This window comes from Narcine bancroftii, chromosome 5 (genome assembly GCF_036971445.1).
Source record: "Narcine bancroftii isolate sNarBan1 chromosome 5, sNarBan1.hap1, whole genome shotgun sequence".
NCBI classification, from domain to species: domain Eukaryota; kingdom Metazoa; phylum Chordata; class Chondrichthyes; order Torpediniformes; family Narcinidae; genus Narcine; species Narcine bancroftii.
In genome coordinates, this window is record NC_091473.1 from 118,348,779 (window position 1) to 118,367,666 (window position 18,888).

An 18,888-nucleotide genomic window follows, 5' to 3' on the forward strand; every position below is an offset into this window, starting at 1 on the left:
ACAACACTGCAATAAATCATTGTTAATAGCTCCTATTAAAAAGGCACATTTTATCAACATGCAATATAGAAGAACCACTCAGTCATAGGATTTAGAATGAAGCTTCATCAAATATTTTATTCCACATCGCTTCACGTTATGGTCCCATACCCATGATATAAAGTGCTTGATAGATGCAAACATTTTGGATAAACTGTCAATTGCTGTTCTTCTCACTAATGATCATATTTACACGTTTTCTTTCCTTTCATCCTCAAATTGAGAAATTTTATCCGATGTTTATTATATTAGTAATCTATAACCGGGTTTTTAACATCATAAATATGCTGTAGCATTTGAAAGTGGCAACGTATGCCAACAGGACACTAAAGAAAGCATATAGCATGTTTGTCTCCATAGCTCAGGCCATAAAATATAAGAGTTGGGATGCTACGTTGCAACTCTGAAATACTAGCTAGGGCACAGTTACAGTTCTGGTCACTTTTTTTTTTTTTTTCTCTTTTTTCTTTGGCTTGGCTTCGCGGACGAAGATTTATGGAGGGGGTAAAAAGTCCACGTCAGCTGCAGGCTCGTTTGTGGCTGACCAGTCCGATGCGGGACAGGCAGACACGATTGCAGCGGTTGCAAGGGAAAATTGGTTGGTTGGGGTTGGGTGTTGGGTTTTTCCTCCTTTGCCTTTTGTCAGTGAGGTGGGCTCTGCGGTCTTCTTCAAAGGAGGCTGCTGCCCGCCAAACTGTGAGGCGCCAAGATGCACGGTTTGAGGCGTTATCAGCCCACTGGCGGTGGTCAATGTGGCAGGCACCAAGAGATTTCTTTAGGCAGTCCTTGTACCTTTTCTTTGGTGCACCTCTGTCACGGTGGCCAGTGGAGAGCTCGCCATATAATACGATCTTGGGAAGGCGATGGTCCTCCATTCTGGAGACGTGACCCATCCAGCGCAGCTGGATCTTCAGCAGCGTGGACTCGATGCTGTCGACCTCTGCCATCTCGAGTACCTCGACGTTAGGGGTGTGAGCGCTCCAATGGATGTTGAGGATGGAGCGGAGACAACGCTGGTGGAAGCGTTCTAGGAGCCGTAGGTGGTGCCGGTAGAGGACCCATGATTCGGAGCCGAACAGGAGTGTGGGTATGACAACGGCTCTGTATACGCTTATCTTTGTGAGGTTTTTCAGTTGGTTGTTTTTCCAGACTCTTTTGTGTAGTCTTCCAAAGGCGCTATTTGCCTTGGCGAGTCTGTTGTCTATCTCATTGTCGATCCTTGCATCTGATGAAATGGTGCAGCCGAGATAGGTAAACTGGTTGACCGTTTTGAGTTTTGTGTGCCCGATGGAGATGTGGGGGGGCTGGTAGTCATGGTGGGGAGCTGGCTGATGGAGGACCTCAGTTTTCTTCAGGCTGACTTCCAGGCCAAACATTTTGGCAGTTTCCGCAAAGCAGGACGTCAAGCGCTGAAGAGCTGGCTCTGAATGGGCAACTAAAGCGGCATCATCTGCAAAGAGTAGTTCACGGACAAGTTTCTCTTGTGTCTTGGTGTGAGCTTGCAGGCGCCTCAGATTGAAGAGACTGCCATCCGTGCGGTACCGGATGTAAACTACACAATAAGAAAAGGATGGCGCTAGAGAGACTGCAGAGGAGATTCACCTGAATCTAGCTTGGATTTAGTGGGGAGAGATTTGATGGGCTGTGTTTGTTTTCCTTGGAGCAAAATAGGCTGGTGACCTGTATACAAGATTATAAAGGGCATAGATAGAGAGGACTGTCAAATCTTTATCCCCATGGTATGGGTATCAAAAACCAGACAGGAGAAGTTTGTGTGAAAGGAAAGAGTTTTAAAGGAGATCTGAGAGATTAAATTTTTATAAAAAGACAGAAGGCGGTTAATAACTGGAATGCACTGCAAGACAAAAGTTACTCTATTAAAGAGGCATTTAGACAAGCACAAGAGGATATAATCCTAATGCATGTAAACAGTAGTTGGTGTAAATGGACAAAAATGGCCATGTAGACATGGCAAGTGGAAGATTGTATGATGACAACTCCAGGAACCAGGATGTTGAATCAATTACAATCTTTAACCACACTGTATAATGTAATTCATATTTTGGTTCTGCTAAAACGTTCACCTGGTTTTTATGCTTTTCCATGCAGCCAGATGTAGTGTACATTTTTAATTTCAGCGGCGATTTTATCTATTTTGGATTTGTATGTGCAAAACTGGAATTGAAATAGGTCACCATTTTGTATGTTTATTTAAACCTTTATATCAAAACAACTTTAAAAAAAAAATGATCAAAAGCTTTAATGAAAATGTGGCTTATGATGCTGTGCTTTGGAGATAAGTGATTGAGTGAATAATTTTGAAATGGGAAATTTCTGGACTTCATCCAAGCTGTCTGGGCCAGGGGCAAGGAAGAGAGCTAATTTAGTAGAGCGTAAAAAACTGGCACAAAAACCTTCTGGTGTCATTTGTCACAATGTGAGGATGTCAGTAAATATGTTTATGCTTGTAATCTTGAGGAATTTGTATTATACAGATGTAATATGAAGATGAGGTGTGGAAAATAAGTGAACATTTTAAATAACTAAAATTAAGCCTGAAAATGATTGTTAACCAAGGCATTCAAGGGCTTCGACCATCAATTTCAGTTTGAAAATAATTTTTGTTTTAATTTTTTTTTGGTAGAAGTAGTATTTATCTTGCCACTTTGATGAGTGTTTCTCGTGAAGATCAAAGATTATACAAATATTTTTACCAATGAAATTGAAAGCAAAATTCTGTTCAAACTCAGGTGAAGGGTGGAACCTTGAATAGCATGAGGAAAAAACATTTCACTTACTTGAGGAGTTCCTTTAAAGATGGCTTCATCTTATACATACTCTAATGAGCCAGGTGCCAGCGGTGTGGCAGGTTGGACTGGTGTGCCTTGCGGCTCCGCGCCTGAGTGCGCAGGCCTACTGCGTGGCTGCCGAACACACCGAGTGAGCCCTTGGTGAGTCCAGCGGACTGAGCAGATGAGACCAATGGAAGATCGAATGGTCAAGAAGGCAGTCTCTGCAAGCGTCGTGGGGGGCTGACAGTGGCGATCGTCCTGGTTCCAGCGGCCCCATGCCACCTGACCCAGCGCTGCTGCCCTCTGGGCTGGGATCTGCCTCCTGCTGGGCCTCCGCCACCAGTTGAGAGTGCCGGTGGTGCAGCGGGCTAAGTCAGTACATCTTGCAACTCTGGGCCCAAGGTGGGCTGCGAGTGCGCGGGCCTACTGCGCGGCTGCCGCGCACACAGAGTGAGCCATCGTTGAGATAGGGAATCTATCCCAACATGTGAAGGCAGACTCCCGCGGACTGAGTGGACGAAACCAATGGAAGGTACAAAGGTCAAGAAGGCGGTCTCTGCAAGCAACATGGAATGTGAAGAGCTCGACAAGACACAGAAGATCTCCTGGTCATCCACTGCACCTAGTCCCATCTCCAGCCATCTCGACTTTTGTCCTGCCACTGGATCCAGATGGGAATTGGGAAGAGAGAGTGAGGTTGACACTGCACAATTGTCCCTCACTTTAATCCAAATCAAGTGCTCGTCTTAATACCATCATCATCTTGTGATACGCTAATGAATAACATGTATACAATCAGGCATGTGGTAACCATACTTCACACAAACACTGTAGACCTCCAGCAAAATACAAGTTCTTTCATCTAATTATGCCAGCTGACCACTCAATTTTTATTGTTCTACTGTGGTGCAGATAGCTCCTACTATATTTGGCCAAAGTTAGTATTTCAAAATAACTAAAAGATGTATCAAAAACTAAACGATTATAAATGCTTAGATTTAATTTTCTTTTTCATTTCTTAAATGATAAGATAGGCTTAAAGGTCACAAGCCACAAATGAGCTTAATCAAGAATGACGTCCATGAGATAAATGAGTTTAAAATCACAAAAAAAATGAACATTCTGCTTGTTGAACGATGTGGGTCGAGCAGCACCAATGGGAGAAAAAGAACTGGCAATGCTTTGGGTCAGAAACCTTCATCAAGGCTGAGATTCAGCTGGTCTTGATGAAGGGCTCTGGCCTCAAACATTGACCGTTCTTTTTCTTCCACTGACGCTGCTTGACCAGCTGAGTTCCTTCAGCAGATTGTTTATTGCTCCAAATTCCAAAATCTCCTGCGTTTCCAGTTTAAAATCACAGGTACTGCATTTAAAAAAAAATAACATTAGTTATGAAAGTGACTGACGGAAACTGAAATTACATACACAAATGAGAAAGTCAAAGAGGCAGAGTTAATTGAAGCCAGCGAACAAATGTGCCAACCATCTAATTTTCATTCGTTTGGCGCTGCAATTTGGCATAAGTGAGGAAATTGAAAAAGATCAGCAGCTGGATTTTATGCTGCTTGTGCAAAGAAATGTCTGAACTGGGAAGTGTAAGTCAGAATAATAACTTCAATTTCAAATTAGGAATTGGAAATCAAATGAGGAAAAACATCAGGTTGAGGAAGAAAAAAAACATTTAATTTTTATATCTCCAGCAATATTGGGGATCTGGTTCAGAAGAAGAGAGAGGCATACAGCAGGCATAGGCAACATGGTGCCCATTGATATCTTTTCTGTAGTTAGGTTACAAAAATGCAAGAGAAACGTCAAGTAAGAAAGCAGGAAGACTAAAAGAAGACGAGGTTGCTTTCGCAGACAAGGTGAAAATTCTAAGGGTTTCCACGGGAATATAAAGAACAAAAAGATAGTAAGGGACAAAATTGGTCCCCTTGAAGAACAGAGGGGTCAGCTTTGAATGGAGCCAAAAGATTATAAATGTTTCTTTTTCCCCCAATCGGTATTCACTGAGGAAACAGGCACAGTCATGGGAAGTAATGAAAAGAAGCAGTGACATCGTGGAATTTATACAGATTAAAGAAAAGGAAGTGCTTGCTGTCTTAAAGCAAATAAAAATTAATAAATCCCCAGGGCCTGACAAGATCTTCCCTCAGCTAGTGTAGAAATTGAAAGGGCGCTGGAGATTTTAACTGGAGGATTGGAGGGGAGCTCATGCTGTTCCATGGTTTAAAAAAGGCTCTAAAATTAACTGGAAATTATAGGCTGGTGAGCCTGACGTCAGCTGTAGATAAATTACTGGAAACTGATTAGGGATAGTCAACATGGTTTTGTGTGTAGTAGGCCGTGTTTAACCATATAACTTTTCAAGAAGGTTACCAGAAAGTTGACGAAAGAAAGGCTGTGTATGTTATCTACATGGACTTTAGTAAGGCCTTTGACAAGTCCCACATGGGAGGCTATTCTGGAAGATTCAGACACTATGTATTCATGGTGAGGTAGTGAACTGGATTTGACAATGACTGGGTGGGAGTAGCCAGAGAGTATTGGTGAATAATTGGTTCTCAGACTGGAGGGCTGCAATTGGTGGTGTGCCTCAGCGATTAGTATCAGGGCTGTGACAATTGTTGCTTATCATCTGTGATCAATGATCTGGATAATAATGTGGTAAACTGGAGCAGCAAGTTGGCAGATGACACTGAGATTGGAGGTGTGGACAGTGAAGAAGGTTTTCAAACCTTGAAGATGGATCTGGACCAGCTGGAAAAATGAGCTGAAAAATGGCAGATGGAATTTAATGCAGACAGGTGTGAGATGTTGCATTTTGGAAGGACATACACGATATACAGTAGGGGACTGAGGAGTGCAGAACAGAGGGAATCTGAGAGTATAGATACATAATTCTCTGATAGTGGCATCACAGATGGATAAGGTTGAAAAAAAGAATTTTTGGCATATTGGCTTTCATAAATCAAAATGTTGAGTATAGGAGTTGAGATGTTAAGCAAAGTTGTACAAGACATTAGTGGTCCAGAATGTGGAGTATTGTGTGCAGCTTTGGTCACCTAACAACAGGAAAGATATCAATAACATGGAGAATGCAGAGAAGATTTACTAGGCTATTGCTTGGATTTCAGGAACTGAGTTACAGGGAAAGGTTAAACAGGTTAGGAGTTTATTTCCTGGAGAGGTGAAGAATGAGAGATTTGATAGAGGTATTTAAAATTATGAGGGAACTAGACAGAGTAAATGTAGATAGGCTTTTTCCACTGAGGATAGGTGAGATACAAACTAGAGGACATGGGTTAAGGGCGAAAAGGGAAAAGTTTAGGGGGACATGGGGGGGGGGGGGAGGGAGAGGGGAACTTCTTTCCACAGAGTGGTGGGAGTGTGGAACAAGCTGCCAGAATTTGGACAGGTATGTGGATGGGAGAGGTATGGAGGGCGATGAAGAGCTGGAGGGGTCTGTTCTATGGTTCTAGTAATTAGATACTTATAGAATGAGCCACTGGTTAATTAAGATGAAATGTTACCTCAAAAGACTACTTAGCATAATTTCACTTTTATTCAATTTAGTTTATAACCTGAAACTTCACCATATTCTTCCAATTGGAAATATAATTTAAGTAAAGATATCTCAAGTTCAGTCAAGTATATTAAAGCATCACCTGCAAATCAACTAATTTTATGTTCTTCTTGACCTACTCTAAATCCCTTAATTTCAAAATCATTCCAGATTACTTGAACAAGTGGTTCTATAGCTAAAATAAAGATGAAGATAAAGGGCATCCTTGCCTACTTGATCTTGCTAAGTAAAATTGATCTCTCAATTTGAGCAATTGAAAAATAAATATGGTATAACTCATAATACCCTTTTCTGCTATTTTCAATTAAGAGCATATTTGGGGATAAGTTAGGACCAAATATATTGTTGCCTAGTTGTACTGAAGTAGAACTTCTTGTTAGGATAGGAATTGTTAAAAAGCTTCCTTCGATGATTATATTCTATTACAAGTAGGAACTTCAGACAGAGATGGAAACAGATCTAAATGAGGAAGTATGGGCAGACTTAAGTAGGGATTGTATGACTAATACTATGTAAGATATAGATTCGTTCAATATAATTTTTTGCATCAGTTATATCTTACACCATAGAAAATGAATAGATTGAAATCAGATTTATCAGATCAATGCTTTAAGCGTGGTGAAGATGTAGGAACTTACAGAGGCTACGCTGCAAGATTCCAAGCCACAGAAAGATTAGCCACATTATAGTTTGCCAAGAAGTATTTAAAAGAGCCTGTAGAATTCTGGAAAAGAGACCAAGATTAACCTGTATCTGAGTGATGGCAAGAGCAAAGTGTGGAGGCATAAAGGAACTGTCCTAAATCCAAAGCATACCACCTTTGCCATGGTTTCAATCTTGCAGTGTAGCCTCTATATTTCTGTTCATGAAGTCTTTGGAGGACAGCAGTCATTGACACATCCACACCTGCCTCCTGAAGAATGTTTCTGATCTGTCGGACATACCTTTGGGGATTTTTCTTCATTATGATGAGAATTCTTCTGTCATCTTGGAATACCAGTCCTATTGCGATTACTGAGCTCAACAGTACACTTCCTAACACTTCCAAACTGTTGATTTTCGTAATCCTAAGGTTTGATGTCTCTTCCTCTTTTATTCCTGTTTTTCGCCTCATTATGGTTTCTTTGGCTTTCATTGGCACAACCCTGGTCCTCATGTTTGCAACTACAGACTCCAAAAGTGATCAAAAGCTTAGAGGCAAGCCTAGCTCTCTTATATCTGCACCAATGAAGCAATGAAACATACCTGAGTTGCCACAAACACTTGTGAAGCCAAATGTCCCAAATATTATGGTGCCCTGAAATGAGGGGACCATGTATTAAAAGTACTGTAATGTTTACATGGTCAAACCAAAATGTATACAAATAATGTTGAATTAAATCTGGAATAGGCACTTTAATTACTTATGAATTGTTTGATGGCAACTATAAAACTGTGGAGCACAGAGGCAAATCAAGGAAAAAAGTATCTTTGTCCAAAACATTGTATGTAAAAGAAATATATATAAATACTTTGGAATAATTTACTTGTTTCATTAACAAGCGATCTAAAGTTAAATTATACCATTCATCAATCTCACAGCCTACAAGAAGAAGCTATTTTCCCAGTCTGGCAATCCTAATTTTAATGCTCCTGTACCTCCTTCCTGATGGTACTTGGTTAAAGATACAATATGATGGACGGTAGAGATTCACAATAATTTTTTAGCAAAACTCCCAGTGAATGTCACAAATAGAGGAAAAGGAAATGTTAATGATCCTCCATATTGACTCGTGGTCAGATGCTTTGCAGCCACAATGATGTGGCCAGAAAGGACACATTCAATTGAACTCCTGTAAAATGTTGCCAAGGTGGGCACCAGTAGCTTCAGGAAGTGTAGGCACTCCTGTGCCTTCCCGACTACCCCTACACACTCCCATGTCCCCTGATGATTCCACCCTGTCCATATCCAAGGATGAGGTGCTGTCTTCAGGACAGTGAATCTGAGGAAAGCATCTGAGTATTAAAAATCTGTGCTGACCAACTTGTATGTATTCACAGATATCTTAAATATCTCAGTCCAATGGGGCACGGGTCCCACCTGCTTCAAACAGGTGCCAATCATATTGGTACTGAAGAAGAGTGTAGTAACCTGCCTTAATGATTATAGGCCAGTACCACTTATATCATCAGCGATGAAGTGTTTTGAAAGCCTGGTGATGAAGCATATCAGTTCCTGTCTGAGCAGTGACATGGATACGTTCCATGTCTACAGCAGATGCCATCTCACTGGCTCGACACAAAGCCCTGGAACACCTAGATAGTAAAGATGCATACGTAGGATGCTCCTTATAGACTACAATTCGGCATTTAACACCATCATCCACTCAAAACCGATCAGCAAACTCCAAGACCTGGCTCACAACACCCCACTGGATCATGGATTTCCTCACCTCCAGACCACAATCAGTGGGGATTGTCAAAAACATCTCCACAATCTCCATCAGTACTGGAGCACCACACGGCTCTGTTTTTAGACTGCTGCTCTACTCCCTATACACCTACAATTGTGTGGTTCCGTACAACAATACCATCTACAAATTTGCCAATAATACCATGGTAGTGGGTCATATAAAGAAAGGTGATGAGTCAGCATACAGGAGGGAGATTAAAAACTTGGCTGAATGGTGCACCAACAACCACCTTGCATAAAAAGTCATTAAAAATAAGGAGCTGATTGTCGACTTCAGGAAGGGAAAGCCAGAGGTGTACAATCCAGCAATCATTGGGGGATCAGAGGTGGAGGTGGTGAGCAAATTAAAGTCCTTGGGAGTCACTATCTTGGAGGACCTTTCCTGGACCCAACACACTAATGGCCTCTTCTTCTTCAGGAGTTCGTGGAAATTTGGTAATGACATTGGAAACCCTGACAAAATTCTACAGATGTGTGGTGGAAGGTGTGCTGACCGCTGCATCGTGGTCTAGTATGGGATCACCAATACCCCTGAGCATAAAGCTCTCCAAAAGGTAGTGGATACAGCCCAGGACATCACAGGCAAAACCCTCCTCACCATTGAGAACATCTACAGAAGTGGTTCTTAACCTTTTTCTTTCCATTCACGTACCACTTTCAGTAATCCCTTTGCCCTAAGTGCTCTGTGATTATTAAAGGATTACTGAAAGTGGTATGAGTGAGAAGGGAAAGTTGAGAATCACTGCTTTAGATCCATATGTTACAGAAATATTTTGCTTGAGAAAAATAGTCATTGGTCCATTTCCTTTGGAGTTATGAAACCATGCACATAAAGAGTCAATCAGATACGATTAAAACAGTGGTTTTCAAACTTTTTCTTTCCATCCACATACCACCTTGAGCAATCCCTTACAGAGCCCCTATGACATAGGGAATACTTAAAGTGGTAGGTGAGTGGAGAGAAAAAGGTTGAGAACCACTCATCTACAGCAAATGCTGTGTAGGAGAGCAGCAGCAATCATCAAGAATCCACACCACCCAGCACATGCTCTGTTCTTGCAGGAAAGAGGTATAAAGGCCACAAGACTCACGCTATCAGGTTCAGGAACAGCTGTTATCCCTCTGCCATCAGACTCAACAACAACAAACTCAATTAGGGACCTCTCACTTGTGCATTTTATTGTTTTTTTTTAAATTCTCTCTGGTTATATTCGTTCTTTATTTATTTACAGTAAGTGGTCATTCTGCCTCGCGCACAGAAAAAGAATCTCAGAATGGTATGTGATGTCATGTATATACTCTGCCAATAAATCTGAAATCTGACTATCACGGTGTTGTGGGTCCAGGATAGACCATTCATTCTATGTACATCCATTTATCGCCACTCTCTCTCCTACATGATAGTGGGTGCCTTGAATCCTGTGGGGACATTAGGGCTGCTATAGAGATATGCTAATGATGTCCGTTAGGACCTTTGTCCGCTGGGCCGCACAGTCCTTCAGTACCTGACCACATATGGTATCTAACCCTGCTGCTTTGTGTGGGTTCACCTTGGATAGGATCCTCCTCACCACGGTCATTGGCTTGCCTTGATATCAGATTTTAAAAATATTTTATCTTTGATTTTCCAAAGGCTCGTGTAAATCCAACAAACAAAATACTACATTATCTTTCCGTGTAATATGATTTACAGAGTCCTTATTTCTCCTTTACACCCTCCCCTCCCTATCCCAATTTTGAATACCAAAATTTAAAAATACAAACATAGAAAAACTGACAAGGCCTCAGATGTTAAATAAAAACTAGTAAGGGGAAAAAAACACGCTGTCTGCACCACATTCCACATTTTACAATCTTAATCCTTTACCTGTTGGGACAGGTTATTTCTTTTCTCTTATTCAGGGAGGGAGATGGGTGTGAATTATATGGTGCACCTATGTGCCTCAGATACGGTTGCCACAATTCAACAATTGTGTCATATCTCTTCCATAAATTGTAAGTGATTTTCTCCAGGGGAATGCAACACTGTATTTCCATTTTCCGTGGTGCGATATTTAGCTGGGAGTCAGACTTCCATGTTACCGCTATACACTTCCTGGCTACTGACAAGGCAACCTTCACAAATTGAATTTGGTGTTTCTAGAGTCTAAACTGTACTTCCTCAATGCCCCCTAGAAGGTACAACTGTGGATCTTGTGGAAAATCCAACTTTGTAATTTTTTTCAGTGTCCCCCAGGTCTTCCCAGAAGGAATTCAGCCTTGTACACAGCAAGGTGGAGTGGCCTCCACACCACACTTAAAGCACATTTCTGGCTTTGACTTGTGTAATTTTATCATTGTGAAGTATAATTGATGCAAGAAATTATATTGCACCACCATGTACATGGCATGAACAATTCTCGTCAGGCTATTCAAACAAAATCTTCCCACCATCCTTCACCAATTGCTATGCCCAAGTCCAACTCCCATCTTCCCCTTGATCAATGCAAGCCCAGTTTTGGGCCTTCACTTTGAATTATGGAATACATCCTAGAGATAAATTTACACATTCCCCTTTTGAATTAGAATCTCCAAGTCACTACAGTCAGGCAGAGTCATTGTTGGTCCCAGTTTGTCCCTTAGGAAAGATCTTAACTGTAGAAAGCAGAAAAATGTTATATTCGATAACTCATAATTAGTCCTCAACTGCTCAAATGACATGAGCTGCCCTTGATAGTAATAAGCCTCGATACACCTGATCCCCTTCCGGCACCAGGTGTTGAGGATCTTATTGCCCAGAATCATGGGTATTAAATTGTTCTAGGTCAAGGGTGTTTTAGGAAATAACCCCACCTTCAATCCAATACATCGATTTATTCTTTGCCTTTTCTAGCACACGTTTTATTATGGGGATACCTGTTATTTTCAAAACTAATTTGGCGTCCCATTTATATATAAATTCTTCTGCTATCTTTTCTCGTACTTCATGTAACCCAATTTGTGCCCAAGAAGGGGACCCCCTCCCTCAAATAATGAGGCAACAAACCTCACCTGGGACGCCCAGTAGTTTTTTTTTAAAAATGTGGCAGTTTTAAGCCCCCCAATATATATTCCCATGTCAACTTTTCCATGGAGACTCCAGACACCTTACCATTCCATAAAAAGTTCCTGACACATCCATTGAGCATTTTAAAGAAGCACGGGGGCAAAAAAATGGGCAACATTTTAAAAGAGATATTATAGTCTGACATCACCTTCATTTTTACAGTTAACTCTGCCCATCAACATTACGGGCAGAGCTTTCCATCTAGCCAGGTCCTCCTCGATCTTCCAAAGCAAAGAGTGCGTAGGTCTTTAATCACTCTTATCCTGCGGCCACGTGAATTGGCTTTCCTGTTGATAGGGTCTATAATCTCCTTTTGACCAAGGCATGATTTTACTTTTTTATCCAGATTAGCCTTGTACTTGGAGATATTCCTATAATTCTCTAGTATGGTCCTTGGTCTGGCCAATGACATTCCAGGTTCCATCAAATACACTAACACATTGTCAACAAACAGGTTGATTTTTTGTTCCACTTGGCCCACCTTGAACTCCTTTATGTCTGGTTCCTGCCAAATGGTTTCCACCAGCAGTTCAATAGTTAGTATGAACAGAACTGGGGATAGTGGGCAGCTCTACCTACTAGATCTACTCAGCAGGAACACTGGCGACATTTCCCCATTTATGATCATTTTAGCCAGGAGTTTATAATAGTGTCCTTACCCAACTGATAAATGTTTGACCCAATCCAAATTTCTCCAGTGTCTTAAACAGAAAATCCCACTCTAATCTATCAAAGGCTTTCTCTGCATCCAAGGATAAGGCCACTCTCAAGTCCTCCCCCAACTATGCCAGGTGTATTATATTGATCAATCTAGCTTTGTTATTGTTGATTGCCTCTTTTGAACAAATCCAGGCTGATCCAGGTTTGTTAATTTTAGCAGAAGTTTTGCCAACCTATTGGCCAATGTAATTTTATAATCTACATTCTATAATGATATAGGTCAAAGGAGGAGGGTTTCATTGGATCCCTGTCTTTTTTTTCAGGATCACCGTAATGATTGCTGTTGAAAAAGACTCCAGGAAGGTTTGTGTCTCCAATGCATGATCCACCACCTTCATAAAGAGAGGCATTAAAATCTCTGAATTTTCTATAAAATTTGACAGGGAAAGCATCCACTCCTGGCAATTTACCCACCTGAAGAGTACTCAGAGTATGCTCAATCTCTTCTCTAGAGAAGAGGGTGCCTAACTCCTCTTGATCCTTCTGATCCAAATTTGCTGGTTCCAATGTATTTTAGCAGGATCTCTCTTTCTCTCTCTCTTCCCCTCTCTTCCCCTCTCTTCCCCTCTCTTCCCCTCTCTTCCCCCCATTCTGATTTATACAGTCCTTTAAAGAACTTACTAAATGTATCATTTATTTATTTTGGCTTGTATGAAATCTTGACTTCCCCCATTTGAAACGCATTAATTGCCCTCAGGACAAGACTTTATGGGCCTTTTCCCTCAGCTCTTAATATTGTTGCCTCAATCTTAAGATCAGCATCTGTTATGTATGTCTGCAACATATTGTATTTGAGTTTTTTTTACTCACTAAATCCCTACATATTTTCCTCAGACACCGACCTTCGATAATTTTTTTTTCCAATTGAGTTATGTACTCTTCTAAATGATTAATTTCCTTCATATATCCCCTTTAATGTATTCAATTATCTGTCCCCTTAATTAAGCCTTCAACATGTCCCAAATTTAAAAAAAATTGTTATCAGTAGAGGGGCAGTTCATCTCGCAGAACAGACCTGAGTTCTGACAAAGCTGCAAAAAATCTGGATTCCAACAGCAATGGGTTTGACACGATCTATTTGCTGTAGCCTGCTTATCTGGCATTATGATGGCCAAAATCAGGGGTGAATGGTCTCACAGCAGCTGAGCCATGTACTCGGTCTCCACTATCCTACTTTCCAACTGGGTTGATGCCTAAAAAAAATCAATTCTAGAGTAGGGATTGTGTTGGAGGCCCCGTTGTCTTCCAACTTGGCAGCTTGCGCAGGTAGGTGCCTCGAACATGCCCCACCATTTTATTTGCCACGAGGCTGCCTCACCTGGTCTTCATTCTGTGCTGGGGGTTACTGTTTCTTTCTGAATTGTCTTTTTTTTCTTCCCCATATCTATAAATTTTAAACAACTTCTAGCCATTTTTTTCTGCCTGTATTTTTAAACTATTTTCACTTGCTATCTTGGGAGCTCCAAGAATCACAGCTACCCCCTATTCTGCATCACATGACTCCCAGATTGTTTTTTCACAAAACCGTTCATAGATGGTATTCAACCTGAACTACAAGTTGATTTATCATCAGTTATGCTTTGAATACTCTGTCACATATGTGTCGTGTTGCTTGTGCCACAGATGACAATAGATTCTCTGTGTGCTGCCACAGTTTTCCTTCCTCGGGTGAGCTCTCTCTTGCTGATCTTCATGTCCTCTTGTCAATTGACCCAAAGGCAGCATTATGTGCTCTGAGAAATGAATGGACCTCCATATCTAGACGTGGTTTCTGATTTACCCTGCCTGCGTAGCGTTTGATCACTATAATATCCTTAATGCACTTCCTATGTATCTAGTCACTGAGCTAGCATATTCCTCCATGTTGATGTGACCTGAGGTGGCCAGCTCCCTGAATCTGTTCCAATCAATGATTTCGAAGCTGCTCCCCCCACCAATTTGTTCGGGCACCTTCCTACATTTGTTTTTACCTTGATGAAGGGCTCAAGCCCGAAGCATCGGTTATGCATCTTTATCTTTGTTATGTAAGTACACTGTTTGACCTGCTGAGTTTCTCTAGCATTGCGTTTTCATTTCAATCACGGTTGATACTTCTTCTGCCCTCAAGTGTAGCTGCTGTTAGAAGGAAATGCATATCCCTCGCACCAATGACTTCTTACCTCTAATTACATCCTTCCAAATTGATTCTGAACCACTATCACTACTTACCACTGCAGTGTTTTCATCCTACATTACAGTCTTAATCTATCTTTTTATCCTTTCCAACTAGACTACTGAAATGTCAAAAACCCTTGAATATTTTGTTTGCTTAACAATCACAATTACTTCTCTGTAAAGGTGACAAGATCATATCAATTAATTTCTATTTGTGCCTGCATAGCTGTAGCCAAGGTGAGGAGAACTCTATCTAAGGTGAACCCACACAAGGCAGTGGGACCAGAGAGCATGCCTGGTCGGGTACTGAAGGACTGCACAATTGATGGAGGTCTTCACGGACATCTTTAACATCTCACTGCAGCAGTCCATTGTTCCCCACCGTTCAAGACAGCCACCATCATCCAAGGGCAACAATAACAGGTTTCAATGAACACCGCCCTCTGGCAATGACCTCCATCATTAAGAAGTAATTCAAGCTTCTGGTGATGGGACACATCAAAGCACACCTCCCAGAGGCGCTGGACCCATTTCAGTTCATCTATAGAAGAAACTGTTCCACAGATAATGCTATAGCTTGTCACTTCACTCCGCCTTGGCCCACCTGGAGAATGATGCTTCATACCCCAGGCTGCTGTTCATTGACCTCAGCTGCCAATTAATACAATCATTCTCCAGAGACTGGTGGAGAAGTTCTCCTTGCTAGGACGCAATACCTCTCTCTGTAACTGGATCCAGGACTTCCTAACGGAAAGACCAGTCTGTCATGGTCGTAGCAGAATATTGAGCACTGTTATGCTGAGCACAGGTGCACCTCAGGGCTGTGTGCTCAGCCTGATTCTTTTCATGCTACTGACCTATGACTGCATTGCCAGATCCAGCTCTAACCGTGTCCATCAAGTTTGCAGATGACATAATAGTAGTTGGCCTCATCAGCAAAAAGTTGTGCTATAGAGAAGAGGTGGAAAATCTCGTGAAATCATGCAAGCGTAACAACTTGAGTCTCAGTGGACAAGATGAAGAAGATGATTGTGGAATGACTACCCTCCACTACACATCAACAATTGAGAGGGTGGAGAGCATCAAGTTCCTTTGAGCACTTGACTGGTGACCTTCCATGGCCACTCAGTGGGCAAGGCTCCCAGCCACTTTCTATAGGAGCTCTACCGAGAGTGTCCCGGCCAGCTGCACAGTTTGGTACAGTTGCTGCAGAAAAATAGATCAAAGGTCAATCTACAGGACCATAAGAGAGGCAAAGAGGACACAGGAGTCTCGTGTGTGTGTTTTCCCCCCCCCCCCCCCCCAATCAATGTGATCTACTGGGATAGTTGTCTGAAGAGGGAGCATAAAAATCATTGAGGACCCCTTCCACTCTGCACACAGCATCTTTCAGCTTCTCCCATCGAGAAAGAGGAACAGGAGTATCAGAGCCAGCACCATGAAGCTGAAGAATAACTTTTCCCCCAAGGGCAGAGCGAATGTTGAACAACCAGAGAAACTGCTCACACTAACCATCCGAGACTCTCATGTGTACACAACAATATTTATTTATCTGTATTGATGTAATATTTATCCTGCATATGTATTGTCTATCGGTCTGTGTGAGTCAATTTCATTTAAGAAGAGGCTGGATATATCCATGGATAGGAGGGGGTTGGTAGCGGAGTTGTTTGAGTGAATTGGCATGGACTTGAAGGGCCGAGATGGCCTGTTTCCATGCCATAAACTGTTATATGGTTATATGCAGAGACTCTGAATATTTTGAAGAGATACAAGCAGATTCTCAATAATTCCTACGTTGTATACATCTGCTGAGATGAAAAAAAATATTTGTGATAGGATCTAACGGGGAAATACATTATCAAACTTGTAATTCAATGGACAAATCACCAGAAAATTTTGTTCAAATTTTGAAAATCTGAACTTGGCTCAAAACAACTTAAAATTTAAAAAAATGGTTTCAAGGAAAAGCCTACAAACCTGTCAGATCTTTATAAAACTCCCACAAGTTTACTGAGGGACTCTGGGGAAGGAAGTCCACCATTCATACTTGATATCAATTAAATTCCAACATGCTGCCCAATTAATGTCCAGGCTCTTGGTTACTTAACTGAATCATATAATTAGCTCTTTCAATAACAGTACTGAATAATAAATGGTTACTTGCTCCGCATTCTTGACCAATACCTCAAGGCAAAAATATTTTAGAACTATTAAGCTAAAAATCAAAACCCCTGAATATGATTTTTTTTTAAAAAGTTAACTAAATGTAAGTTTTCCAACAGCACAGCATGATATGAATTCATCATTTACCACCTTAATAAATGTAATAAATGGCCAATATTATCCCATCTGGAAAAGCAAACATTTAGGTTTAAAATTCCAAAACAGCTGGATTTTTTTTGTTCTTTACAACCTGTGAATAAGCTGGTTTGTAAAAGGCTTGTAGAAATATGGATGGATATGCATGGATTTAGGAGAACAAAAGCGGTATTCAAGCGGGCATTGCTGGACAAATACTACATACGCCGAAGTGCCACTCTCCACACACAATGCATCCAGTCAGCCAAAGTGCATTACGCAGCAATGTCAGAAACAAGTCACATCAGTGCTCAGGTTAAGGAATAAAAACAGGTAGCATCAGTGGGAAGTGAAACAGAGCAATCATTTCAGATTAAACAAGAAAGTCTGCATGCTGAGTGTAACCATTTCAGGTTGACAAATTTGTATCAGAATAATTGGAATAAAAGGTTTGATGAATGCTCATTGATTTGAAATATTATCTGTGCACAGATGCTGTTTGACCTGATGAGTTTTGTAGAATTTTCATAAAGACTGCAGCATCTACAGATTTCTGCTTTCCATCTGATTATGGAACATATGAAACAGGAGTAGAAACTGGCAAACCAGCCCCTCAAGCTTGCCCCGCTGTTCAATAACAGCATGGCTAATTCAACCATCACCCAAACACCACTTTATCATTCATGACTGAATAATTAAATGTCTATCAATCTCTGCCTTAAATAAACCAGACCTTTCTGGAGTAGAAAATTCCAAACATCCACAATCCTCAAAAGAAGTTCCACAACTCTGCCTTAAAAGCTCAACCCCTTATTCTGAAGCAATGTCCGCTAGTATGCTATAATCCCAATATGGGAACCATCCTCTCAGCAACCATCCTGACAACCCCCTCATTATGATCAACTCTCATTTCCACAAATATACTGTAGGTCCAATCTTTTCAACTTTTCTTTATACAGTAGCCTTTCCATTGCTGAAATCAATTGATTTAACCTTGAAGCACACTCTTATATTTTTCTTTGGCTTGGCTTCGCGGACGAAGATTTATGGAGGGGTAATGTCCACGTCAGCTGCAGGCTCGTTTGTGGCTGACAAGTCCGATGCGGGACAGGCTGGCACGGTTGCAGCGGTTGCAAGGGAAAATTGGTTGGTTGGGGTTGGGTGTTGGGTTTTTCCTCCTTTGTCTTTTGACAGTGAGGTGGGCTCTGCGGTCTTCAAAGGAGGTTGCTGCACGCCAAACTGTAAGGCGCCAAGATGCACGGTTTGAGGCGATATCAGCCCACTGGCGATGGTCAATGTGGCAGGCACCAAGAGCTTTCTTTAGAGAGTCCTTGTACTTCTTCTTTGGTGCACCTCTGTCTCGGTGGCCAGTGGAGAGCTCGCCATATACAGATCCCATAAATGTCATGAAGCTAGCACCCTGTAAAGTTGCCACAAAACTTCCCTGGAGTGCAACACGAAAGACTACAGATGCTGTGATTGCAGTAAAAACACAGAAATATTGGAGGATCTCAGCAGATCTCGCAGCATCCATAGGTTAAGGTACAAAACTGATGTTTCAGCCTGATCCCATACCTTAAAAAGGGCTCAGGCCCAAAACAATCAGTTTTTTTTTAATGTTTACCTCCTATGGATGCCGTGAGACCTGCTGAGTTCCTCCAGTATTTCTGTATTCAAAACTTCCCTACTTGTATATTCAAACTATTTGGAAAATAAGGGATTTGGAGTATTTCAACAACTTTCCATATTGCATGTTGTA

At 41.4% G+C, this 18,888-nt stretch overlaps 1 protein-coding gene across 3 annotated transcripts in view; it reads right to left on the bottom strand.

Annotated features, from left to right (window-relative positions):
* eif2b3 (eukaryotic translation initiation factor 2B, subunit 3 gamma) overlaps positions 1-18,888 on the bottom strand; it is a 102,586-nt gene that overhangs the window by 53,559 nt on the left and 30,139 nt on the right. The window lies entirely within an intron of this gene.